This window comes from Triturus cristatus, chromosome 5_2 (assembly GCF_964204655.1).
Source record: "Triturus cristatus chromosome 5_2, aTriCri1.1, whole genome shotgun sequence".
Lineage (NCBI taxonomy): Eukaryota > Metazoa > Chordata > Amphibia > Caudata > Salamandridae > Triturus > Triturus cristatus.
The window spans coordinates 466,858,228-466,871,008 of NC_140588.1; positions in this window are offsets into that span (position 1 = coordinate 466,858,228).

The window sequence follows — 12,781 nt, forward strand, 5'->3', positions numbered from 1 at the left end:
AAAGGGCTGAAACATGTCGACCACTCACATTTTTTTATGTAGGTGCTATAGAACAGTAGCCCTTCTATTTACGCACCTTCATTCTTTTAGCGTTACCCCATCCTCAACATAATAAAATCAAGCTTGCTAAATGGAGGTAATTATGTACGCACTTCACTTTCACCCTCACTATCTCTGATCACTACTATGAATACCAGTTGGTCTCCCTCCATGTGGAAGAAAGCATAACTAAGACCTGATGATGATGCTTTTCACATAATAATCTAAGCAGAAAACCAAGGTATACCGCTCTTACGGCTTTCACGTAAATGAGTATTTTTTTTTTTAAGAAGGTTAGAACCCAAGACCCTGGTTACAAACAGGATGAGTGATCCATTCTCTTTTGATTACTTGCTAAAGACAAAATAGTCTGGTGCATTGAAGACATAAAAAAGCTCTCTTGTGCCTGGTGCCAGTATTTTGAGGACCAGATCTACACAGCCTCTAACTGCATAGAAGGTACGCTTGTTGTTCTTAAATGCGAAATCCTAATGGTCTATATAATACTATTACATTGACTCCAGACTGCTGCCATTTTCTTTCTGAGATATATTTTGTTCTATAAAGTTCAAGGATATAAGGAAACCCCTTCTAGGTCTAAAATCTGCCCCCACCCCCACCATGTCAAATCATAGCCCTGCCGATACTAGGGTAGCAAATACATTTTCTTACTATATGCTTCTGTTCGTAAAAGGAGGCGATTACTGTGCTTTCTTAGATTAAATCAGGCTCACTTTCCTATTCCTGTCTACCACGCCACCTTATAAAGATTGTTCAGAGTATCATACCTTGCTTAATTCATGGTTTGAATCATTTACTTTCTATTGCTCTACCTACCGTCCTCAAGCAAGCATTAGTTTTTCCTGTTCTTAGGAACCAAAATGCATATCCTGGGCATCTGAAAATGTATACACCAATCTCATGTCTACTGATTTTTGTTAAAGAATTCTGGAGTAGTGAATACACAATCAGCAAACTAGTGTCAGCAAGGTGCTCGGCCCATCAGTAGTCTGGATTTAGGCTGGCCCCTGACATGAAACCTCACTTATTAAAGCTAGTAGACTGGTGCTTATTGGGGCTAGTGTCACTGCCCATGATATTGCTACATCTGTCTAGGTTTTTACAGTGTCCTTCACCCAGCTTTCTTTGGGAGACTGAGAGATATGGTTATTCGTTCTGAGGCCATGGGCTGGATTAAATTCTTAGGGATCGCTCTCAAGTAGTACCTCCAGTACCCTACAGCTTGGAACATAAACATCTTCCATGTAGAGTACTACAGAGATCTGCCTTGATGCTTTTAACATCTACATTACCCCACTCTTTATCAAGAAACTATGGTGTTAGTCTATTTGTACGCTAATGGCACCCTACCTTTGGTGTGACTTAGTGGTGCTACGGGTACAAAGGCCCAGTTCAGTTTTTTCTCGTGGCAGTAGCAGAGTGGATAGGTGCTAATAATCTGTCTCAACTACAATAAAATGGAGGTCCTGGGGTTTGGTGGCCATCTGTCTGTATCAACGTCTGCCTGGTGTCTTGAACAACTCAATGCACTTCGGAAACCAGGCAATTGTGCCCGAAGTCTTGGTTTTATCTTTGACATTTTTCTAACTTTTGTCATCCAGGTTAATAAGCTCTTGTGTTCGTGTTTTTTTGCAGTTCAAATGGATAAAGATAATAGTGCATTTACTTGAGTCCTGTCGTGAGCGTCTAGTAATCCTACCACTCCTATCTTCAAGGATGAACTATGGTAACAAAGTGTATCCTGGCCTTGCCAAGTTTTTTGTATATCGCTTTCTTTATTTTTTAATCATTTTTTGTTTTACAATACAACAGATTCAGAGCAATAGACCAGACTAAGCATTTGAAGGTATCATGTAGTGAGGGCCAGCGTATGAAGCACAGCATGGTCAACAGCTAGATACAGAGACCTTAAAATAAAAACAACAAACAAACTGATGAAGAATATATGTAAATACAGATGCTGCTGTCGGAGTGCTTGTCTGAAGGATTACTCCCTCACATCCCTTCCCCTGGTCCGTCGTGCCCTCTATTGTCAATAAGCTATTACATTTGTTCACTCCACCAGTTAGTAGCTCCCTCACAGGCTGTCCCAGCAAAGATAGTTCAGGTATTTAGCCAACGTAGATCACTTCAACAACAGTATGAGAGTCAAACATTTCAGCGTCATGCTAGTTTTAAGCAGTCCGTGCAGCCTCAGGGCCAGTGCCCCCTGTCTCCCTGTTCTGTTTGGGGTCAGTCTGTGTACCGTAGTGGTGCCCAGGTGGTTGCAAAACTCTCTTCCTCTGTAAGTCGTCCCTCCAGTACAGAAGAGGCATAACGGTGCATGATGACATTTACGAGGAGTGAGTGCATAATTGTCTGCTATCGAATGAGGGATAGAAGTGAAGGGTCAGCAAGTCGTATGAACAGGCCCCACACATCCTTAACCCAGTTAAGTTTGTCCTGGACTTTGTAAATGTACCTCTCATATGTGGCTAATCGGATACGTTTGTTTGACCATTCTTGGTGATTTAGGAGTGCTGGCAGGCGCAAGTGTCACAGGATACAGATCTTTGCAACCATCAAGGCTATCAACATTCATCTCCAGTGAGAGGAACTGTCACCTATGTCCAAAACATCATGCAGGATATTTAATTTTTGCTGATGTGATAAAGGTATTTTGCAAACTGCTCCATATACTCGTCCACTAATGGGTAAGTGTCGTACAGGACTACAGTATTGGAGGAGGACGCAACCAGTTATAGGCACCTTCAGCAGTTGTCATTGGCAAGTAAGAGGGCAATTCTCACAGTGTAGGGGGTCCAGTCATGTAAAATTTTGAATCATCATTAAAACTTTAATTGCACCTCTCTCAGGGTTTTGTCATGGTTGTCCAGCAAGTCCAACTAGGCCTTATCAGTGTATTCAAAATCTAGTTTGGTCTGCCAATGCTGCCTCACATCAGGGCTAGCACTACGGGAATATAGTGAATCAATAGGAATCTGATATAGATTGGAGAATGCACATCTGGAAACAATTAAATATGTATTTCCGGGGGGGCGTGGCCAACCATCATGGCCGAATGGACGTAACTCCAATTGGCTCCACGCCAGGCCCAGGCGATTCAGTTTGTTAGGAGGCGCTTTGACAACCCAAAAAGGTGCTACCTGGGCCTCCTGCTCATCCAGGCACGGGGGGGCCCCTGATTGGCACTGCCGGTGCTGCAGGGGATGCCTGCGGGGCTCCGGTGTGGAGTCTGGAGCCGAGAGGCCTGAAACAAGATGGCGGCCTGGCTTGAGCTAGAGATTGGCAGAGGCATTCACTGTGGGTGGTGGGACAGCCACGGAGCAAAAGCCTACAGGCAGTGGTAGCCAGGGACGCAACTAGCACTTTTGAGAGCAGCCCAGCGAGCGGATCCGGCAATCTGCCTTGCGTGTTTCATCACCGCCATGAGTCTGCTGAGGGGCGTGAAACCCTGTGTGATCCCCCAGGTGGGGTGCGGGGGTCCACAATTTGAGGAGGCGGGCTCCGGGGGCAGCTGAATAAGGCGCACTATACCCAGGAGCACAGGGGGCCCACGGTCCAGCTATCACTGCAGAGGAGCCCTGGAACTGAGTTGGCTGACCCTAATATGGCGTCAGTCAGGCAGATCCTTGTATAAAATACAGCCTCGTGGCTGGGCCTCCGGTCTGATTCCCGGCATTTCTTTGCAAGTTTAAGTCTGGGGGAGCCATTTATAGCCCCGAGAGGCATCCAGAGCAAGTTTACTGTGCACGACTAGAACACTAAGTGCCCCGAGTACCATGGGACTGGTGTCCAAGCACTAGCTCTTTGGGGCAAGATCCCAGTGCCCTCCCAGTGGAATCCCGTATGACTTTGTCACCTCACTACGGGGAGGCCCCACGCTGACACCGCGCCCTGGTTTCTATGCCGTCAAAGAAAGTACAGTCCGCCAAAGTCTCCAAATACTTCACCCCAGCCACCTTTGGCGCGGACAAAGAGGAGAGAGCCCAAACCGGTGGCAATATGGCGCTTACAAGGGAGGACCTGATGGCATCGCTGAGAGAGTTAAAAAAGGAACTTCGGGACGGCATCGTTCGATGCATTTAAAGCAGAGATGGGTAAAATTGGTGGCCCTGCAAGCAGATGTGGACTCGATCGGGCCTGCACCCTGGACCTAGAGGCGAAATGCCAGGAACTGTCAGACCGTGTGCAGCACCTTGCGGACAACTCTGTTGACCTGTGCAACCAACTTAGGGCCACAATACTCAAGTGCAACAACCTCGAGAACCGATCCCGGCGCGACAACATTCGGGTGAGAGGCCTGGCGGAAGGCTGCGAGGGCCCCTACTTGGAAGCTTTCATGGTGGGGCTTTTCGCGACAGTGCTGGGAGAGAGTGCCCTGGAGGTCCAGCTGGAGAGGGTCTATAGAGTGGGGCCGCGACTGCCAGGAGACTCCAGGAAACCTAGGAAGGTGCTGGCAAAATTCAGCTCCTTCAAAATCAAAGAATTGGTTCTTCAGAAAGCACAAGCCCTCGAAAGTAATGTTCCAGAATGTGTCCTGCTCGTTGTTCCAAGACATGGCCCAGGCTACACTTGCTCGTCATCAGCAGTCCTGGCCGGTCACAGAAGCCCTGAGGGATCACAAAATAAAATACCGCTGGACTTATCCCTTTGGCCTGGGCTTCTCGTTGGACAACAAGAGCTTTCAATGCACGGAGACAGAGGAAGCAGCAACCATCTTGGGCATTGAGATCTCCACTCAGAAGCAGTGGGCGCAGGAACGGACTAGCAAATGGAGAGACGCGGAGGGGGTCCCTGGTTGCAGCAGAAAAGAGGTGGTAAGAAAACGTCAGGATGAAGCGCATGGAGACTCTGGTCAGGTAAAGTTTTGAACTGTTTGCTCAGCCTGTTGGCGAACAGTAGCGCTAAGAGTTTAAAAAGGGCTTGGCCCCATCCACTGGTGACACTGATAAGTGCAGCCTCCACGGAACTGTGAAGACCTGACTTTTAGACTGACAACGAACAATGGCTAATTCTAAAATCATACTAAGTAGCTGTTGATAGGGCCTTGGTGGTGGAATTGGGTCAGCCCCAAGAGATGCTCAAGTTGAGGTTCTCTTCTGAGACAGAGTGCCTCGGAACTCAAAGTTTTGGTTCAAATATGATTCTGTTGTAATTTTTTGGGTATCACTGAACTTTTCAATCTGATTATGAGGTTTTGGTCAGGGTTAGCTGGGGGAGAGGGGGAGCCTACAGTTTTCACGGGCAAACTCTCAGAGGCATGTGGGAGATTCCCAAATTGATTAATGGCGGTTAACTGTTTATCTTGGAATGTAAGGGGACTTATCTCCCCCAATGAGAGTCATAGCATGTGGAAATGTATGTTTGATCATCACGTACAAATAGCTGCCCTACAGAAAACCCACCTTCCAAAAAGATGAGCAGCGGCAGAAACACAGGGCCTTCCCACAGATTTATCGCTCCTCTGCACACACGTACCACAATGGGGTGGCTATCCTTTTTCACTCCTCCGTTCTATTTCTCCTCCAGGATTCCAAATTAGACAAGGCATGGAGTTTCCTGATGGTCAGAAGTGAGCTACGAGGAAGGATGTGCACTATCGCTTCGGTCTGTGTGCCCAATGTGGGGCAGCAAGATTTCTTGAGCATGTTTCTAACCACTCTAGAGGGATTCGCCATGGGGAACATTCTATTAATGGGGCATTTTAACTCAACATGGGACCCGTCCATGGACACTACCCATCCATATAGGGCAAGTGGGGGTATTCATCAAGATGCTTAAAACTGCACTACAAGGATTGGGTCTCTTAGATGCTTGGAGGGGTCTTCACCCTCGACACAAGACTTTTCCTTTTTCTCTCACTCTCACAGGACCTCCTCCAGAATTGATCATGCATTCATTAGCCAGTCCCTATTTTACACACACTCAGGATGCCAGTTCCACCCGATTTGTCTCTCAGACCACGCCCTTTCAGAGTTGGTGCTAGACTGGCCTGCCCCACGTTCTAAACATGCCAGATGGTATTTCCCCAACTTTGTCTGCAGGGAACGTCTCCTCAGGGATGAATTGAGAAAGACAATCCGAGATGTTTTTTTACATTAACGACCCTGCTGTGACTTCTCTTGCTAATAACTGGGATGCCTTCAAGGCGCTCTTAAGGGGGAAGTGCATCGAACTAGCAACCACACTTAAAAATCAACGTAAAGGGGTGAGACTGCTTCTAGAAGGGGAGTTACAAAAAGCCGAAAATACTCACAAGGCCAATCCCTCGGTCCAGAACCTAAGAAAAGTCACACAGCTAAAGGGGAAGTTGCAAGCCATTTAGACTAATGGGGTGGAAAAATCTATCCTGCGACTGCAAGCCTGCAGCTATGAAGGGGGAAATACGTTTGGAGCCCTTTTAGCGCGACAACTTAGAGCAAAGCAGGAAAAATAATATATTGCACATATAGTGGATAAAGATGAGACATCTCGGAGAAGTGAGGAGGGAAATGCCAGAGCCTCTGGGGATTTCTACCGCACCCTTTACGCTGCTGACCCATTGGTGGTCAAGGATCAGGAGAAATACCTAGAAGCGTTTTTTCTGACACAGATTGCAGCCTCCACGAATGAGGACCCCAGATCATAAGACCTAGCTTGTGTGAGGAGGTACAGAAGGCAATTGACACACTTAGAAGGCTCCTGGCCCAGATGGGTTAAATGCTCACTTATATCGTACTTTCGCGCCGGAACTGGTTCCCCGCTTGGTGACCTTATTTAATGATATAGCAGCCACGCAACGGGTGATCCCTTCCATGGGGGAAGCGTTGATTTCAGTTATCCTCAAACCGGGAAAAGACTGCACAAGTTGTGCCTCCTACAGGCCTATTGCGCTCTTGTACCTAGACGCCAAATTATACTCTTAAGATTCTAGCCACTCGCCTAGAGAATGCCATGTCGTTTCTCATTAAGGCGGATCAAGCAGGTTTTATTAAGGGGAGACACACCCATGATAACTTGAGCAGGGTGGTACATATCATCGAAAAAGTGCAGAAAAAAGAATCCCAGCGGCCCTTCTCTCGCTAGATGCTGAGAAGTCCATTGATCGAATCGATTGGGCCTTCATGACTCGGAACAATGAGAAAGTTTGGGTTCAACAAGACCTTCATAGGCACGGTGCAGGCTAACTACTCCGCTCCTAGATCTCGGGTTCTGATGAATGGGGTAGCTTCGGAGCCCTTTGGACTCTCGCGGGGAACTAGACGGGGTTGTTCCCTATATCCCCTGCTTTTCTGCCCTCAGCATTGAGCCTTTAGCGGAACGTATCAGGGCCAACCCAGACATAGGAGGGGTGCCTTTTGGGATGGACGAACACAAGATCTCTCTTTGCAGATGATGTGTTGCTCCCCATCACAAAGCCGTTGTCCACTCTCCCGGCCATCCAAACAGAACTCACCTCTTTTGAAAATGCCACAGGGTTTAACGTAAATCTATTGAAGTCCTATCTCCTCAAGCTGACACTGCCCAAGGAGACCATGAGGGTCATAGAAGAGTTGTCTCCCTTCAACAGCACACGCAAAGACATCACATATCTGGGCATTAAACGTACCCCTAAGCTATCAAATCTGTACGGGGCCTATTATCCTCCCTTGTTACGGCAGCTTAAAGCGGATCTGACCAGGGGGAGAACTTCCTATACCTCCTGGACAGGACGCATCAACGCCATCAAAATGAATGTTCGTCCTAGGCTGCTTTACCTCTTTCAAGGCCTACCGATACCGGTAGAAAGGGTTCTCTTTGCTGACCTGAAAAAAATGATCACTAAGTTCATTTGGCAGGGTCAGAGGGCGTGTTTATCCTACCGTCTGCTAACAAAGGCGCAAGTGGAGGGGGGGTTGGCACTACCAGATTTCCTGGGTTACTACAGGGCAGCGCAACTTTGTGTGATCACAGATTGTTCCCTCCATGAATCTGAAAAACTCTGGCTTCATATGGACCGTCAAATAGTGGGCAGGACGATTTGGTATCTCCTCTGGAAGCAAAAACAAAACCGGCCATTAAATGCTTACATTAGCATCCCCACAGCTACCCCCCTGCAGATTTGGGATGACCTTACCAGGTCGGTGCCCCTACCCCTCTTTCTACACTCCCATTCACATTAATCTCGAGTTCCCATCCGGCTCACCAAGAAGGGCCATTCGAAGACTGGCGGCAGGGGGGTTGCCTTATGATTTCTGATCTTTTTAAAAAGGGGAAGTTAATGACATTTGAGGAATGCGCCAAAACATTCAAGCTTCAGCCCTCTGAAAAATTCCACTACATACAACTTAAACACTGGGTACCGCAAACTCAGATTCGATTGGCCGCAACTAGGGACTTACTCCCAATTGAAAAAATCGCTCAATCGGGGGTATCTACAAAGGGGACCATCTCATTCATTAACTCATAAAGACCCTGAGTAGTTCAACTCGAGAAACCAAAGGTTTTGGGATTCCATTCTGTTTTTTTTAATAGTTCTTTTTATTAAACCTAAAACATCGACAATACAAGTACAGTATGGAGGAAGAAGTCAATGGCACAGAGTAATTACGATTTGGACAGTTCTTGGATCATTACTCGTGAGTTGTTACATTTTACGGCGACGGAGGGTCATCATTAGTGGGAGCGTTCGGCGGGGAACAAATTTCGCCTCGGTACACATTCCAGATGGAGGACCATTTTCGGGGGCATCCTCGTGCCACGTATACTGTCTTTTTCCTAAAAATGCACCAATTAATATCCGCCTTCCAGACCTCTACTTTGGGTGTGTGTGTGTGGCTCCCCATAATTATGTGATATTCCTCTTCACTATCAGGCCCATTGTTACCCATTGAATGCGCTTACTGTTGAGGTCTGTGGACTCCCACACGTTTAGGAGGCATCTCTTTACTTCCGGGCAAATAGTAAAAGTGAGTACCTCACTGAGGATCTCGTGTATTTTGCGCCAATACTGCAGAATTTGTTCGCAATCCCACAGTATATGCATGAAGGTCCCCTCCCGACCACATAGTCTCCTACAGTCCCCCGTCTCTCCTCTTCCCATTCGCACTAGACACGGCCCAGTTATGTATACTCTATGGAGAATTTTGAGTTGTACGAGTCGGAGCCTCGCTGAAATGGCCACCTCTCGTGGGGATACCACTGCCTCTCACCAGTCCTCATCGTCCAGAACTAGACGTCTCTTTCCCATTCTCTTGTGTGCTGGTGTGGGTCAGTAGAGTCGTTGATCAGTATTTTATATGTCAACGATATAGCTTTCTCTGGCATATAGCCATCAAGCAGTCTCTCCTCAAGGGGAAAGGAGTCTGGAGGAGTGGTACCCTTCGGGAGTTGCGTCTGCAGTGCATGGCAGATCTGTATGTATCGGAAATATTCTGTGCTGGCCAGGTCATATTCTTGTTGCAGGGCGATAAACGTTTCAACTTCTTCCTTCACCCAGAGATCCCGTATTCTAGAGATACCAATCAGGTCCCACTTATCGAATCCCTTTGATGTCCACAAGTTGCCTAGTGCCTCAGTATCCCATAGGGGGGTTGCTAATGCGAGCTTCCGCTCCCAACCCAGGCTTCTATTTGCAGCATGCCAGATTTGAACAGAGTGTTTAGTCTGCCTTGTCAGGGGGAGTCGCCGGGGTTTGGAGTAGAGCACTTTATTATAGTTTCCTCCCGGCAGAAGCCAATTGTCCATGGCATAACCTGGGTCGTCCACACTTCGGTAGGTGCCGTGGTTGATGGCAGCAAGGTGTGCTGCCCAATAGTACCTTTTGAGGTCGGGTAGGCCAATTTCTCTGTCGTACCAGCTAAGGTGGAGGTTAACTAGCGCTATTCGGGGTTTCCCATTCCACAACAAGTCCCTCTGCAGATGTTCAATCTCCCTAAAATAGCTTGCGGGAACCAGGTCAGGGGAGTTTTGCAGGATATATAGAAAGCAGGGGAGGGACATCATTTTAAAGAGCGACGCTCTGCCCAGCAACGCAAGCGGGACTGCCTTCCAGCTCACAGTGTCTCTCTTCAGTCTTTTCAGGGGCGGGAGCAGGTTCTGGTCGAACCGACGTTTGGGGTCTGTTGTGATGAAGATGCCAAGATATTTAAATCCCACTGCAGTGGTTTGTATCGGACAGCCCCTAGGAAGGGTTGGTAGTGGCCCACTAAGAACATACAATAGGGACTTACTTCAGTTAATCGAGTAGCCGGAGTATCTGCCAAAGATTGCGAAAATGTCTAGCACACTCCCAAGGGATGCTTTTGGGGAGGCCAGGAAGAGGAGGATGTCATCCACATACTGGATGCGGTCTTCCCAGGTTTCTGACCAACGCAGGCCCCATATCACTGGATCCTTGTGGATCCATGACGCCAAGGGTTCCAGCGCCAAGGCAAACAGGAGAGAGGATAGCGGGCAGCCCTGGCGAGTTCCTTGGCTTAACTTGAACACCTCAGACTTTTTGTTGTTGACTACCACCTGGGCTAGAGGTTCTGAGTAAAGGAGACGGACCCATTGGGTAAAGTTAGGACCAAACCCCATTTTTGTAAGGACAGCAAAAAGGTACGGCCATTCAACGGTCTCGAACGCCATTGTGGCGTCTAAGGAAACTATTACAGCCGCTTCTTGAATTGTAGCCACCCTCCCCATCACCCCATGCACTCTACGCAAGTTTAATGCAGTGTTACGCTGGGGCATGAAGCCTGATTGGTCAGGGTGCACCAACCCACAGATTACCTTGACAAGTCTATTGGCCAAGAGCTTGGCTAGAATCTTAGTTTCCGCGTTTAATAGGGAGATTGGCCTGTAAGAGGCACACTCAGTCTTTGGTTTGCCCTCTTTGTTTATGATAATTAGTGTAGCAATCCGTTGGTCTCGCGGGAGTGCTCCCACCGTCCTGCTTTCCTCGTACATGGCACACAAGTATGGGGCCAGCTTATCTGGCTTGAGTTTATAGAGTTCAATCGGTAGGCAGGTAGGGCCTAGGGCTTTACCCGATCGAAGGCTTCTAATTGCTTGGGCTATTTCATAATTGGAGAAGTCGCCTTCAAGCAGTTTGAGGTCGTCACTCGAGAGGAAAGGAAGGGTTATATCTCTAAGTAGCAATTGTGAGTCATTTTCAGTGAATGCTGTATTTGAGCGGTACATCTCGCTGTAGTGGGCTACAATTGTATTGGCAACTTCTTAGGGGGTCGGTGATCGACCGGCCCGCCCTGTCTAATAGCGCTGGCACCAGCCTGCTCGCTAGTTCTTTTTTGTCTAGCCATGCTAACAGCTTCCCCGCCTTGTCTCCGAGATCATATATTCTACCCTGTTTCTCTCTCCCTAATGCTCTGGCTCTGTCGGTCACTATTGCTTTGTATTCGTCCCTTTTAAGTTGCAAGACATGGAGTTTCTCGCGAGTTATCTCCCCACCTAGTTCTTCCTCCAGCCGGAGGATTTCATTTTCTGCTTCAAACTTTTCGTTTAGTTTCTCTTTTCGCACCCCTGCTATCTGGGAGAGTGCATGCCCTCTTATTACTGCTTTGAATGCTTCCCACATCACCTGGGGGGGACTGCACAGCACTCTCATTTTCTTGGAAGTAGAGGGTAGAAGAGAGTAGAGAGCAGCGATTTCCAGACCTCTGGGTTGCGGAGATGCCAGGGGTTCATTGGGGCGACCCACCCCACCCTATGTTGACCGATAACTAGTAGGACCCAAAACGGGGAATATGTCGTATCTCTTGAACGTGCGTGATATGAGGTGCTGGAACGAGCAAATAATCTATTCGGTACAAGCTATTGTGGGCCCCTGAGTGGAAGGTGTGCTGGATACTGTCTGGGTGATAGACTTTCCAGCCTAATGTCTCTAGAAAGTCAGGTAGCCAGCGATTCGATGGGCCAAGCTCTCGAGGTGGGTGTCAGTCTAGTGTGCCTGAAACCACTGAGTTAAAGTCCCCTCCCACTACTAGGAGACCTTCCGGAATTGATAAAAATATAGATCCCAGGCCCCTGAAGGTGCGGCTCTGAAGGCTGGCGGCACATATACAGACATAAGCGGCAGCGTGTTCCCCTCCCAGTGCCCCGTGATCCAATATATCTGCCCCATTCATCCGACCTTGTGGATTGCACCGTCTGCGGAAAGGAGTTTCTCAGCATTATGCCCACCCCCCTCGACCCCGTTGTAAAACCTGAATGGGCCACCAGCTTGTAACCCCATCTGTTTAGAGCCCTGCAGGTGTTATCCACTAGATGCGTTTCTTGGTGCAGAACGGCATCTGGAGCGTGTCTTCTAATATATTGCAGTACCACGCATCGTTTAACTTTGTCCCCGAAGCCATTAACGTTCCAACTCATCAATTTAATGCTCTTGTCCCATTTTGTGCTCATCAAGCTCTGTGCGTATCAGATAATCCACTGTTTCGGAGTGGCGGTACTTTGTCGACTTAACATGTACAAATAACAATTCAGCAGTCCCAACCCAACTGCCCCCTCCCTGCTCCCCTGCACTCTGGGCAAACTGCCCATCAAGCAAACCATGCAGAGCGCCTGTCGCCCAAACTTACAACTAAAAGTAGTATATAGTGGGGGTGAATAGCCCCCCCCCCCCTCGCTTGACAGACTGTTTAAATTCCCAGCAAGGGCCGGACAACAATAAGGTACCATAGGTTAAATAGTGCTGCTACCAATATATTTTTCTTCAGTTTAATTCTGCAGACCACTGCCAATCAGCGGAGACCGT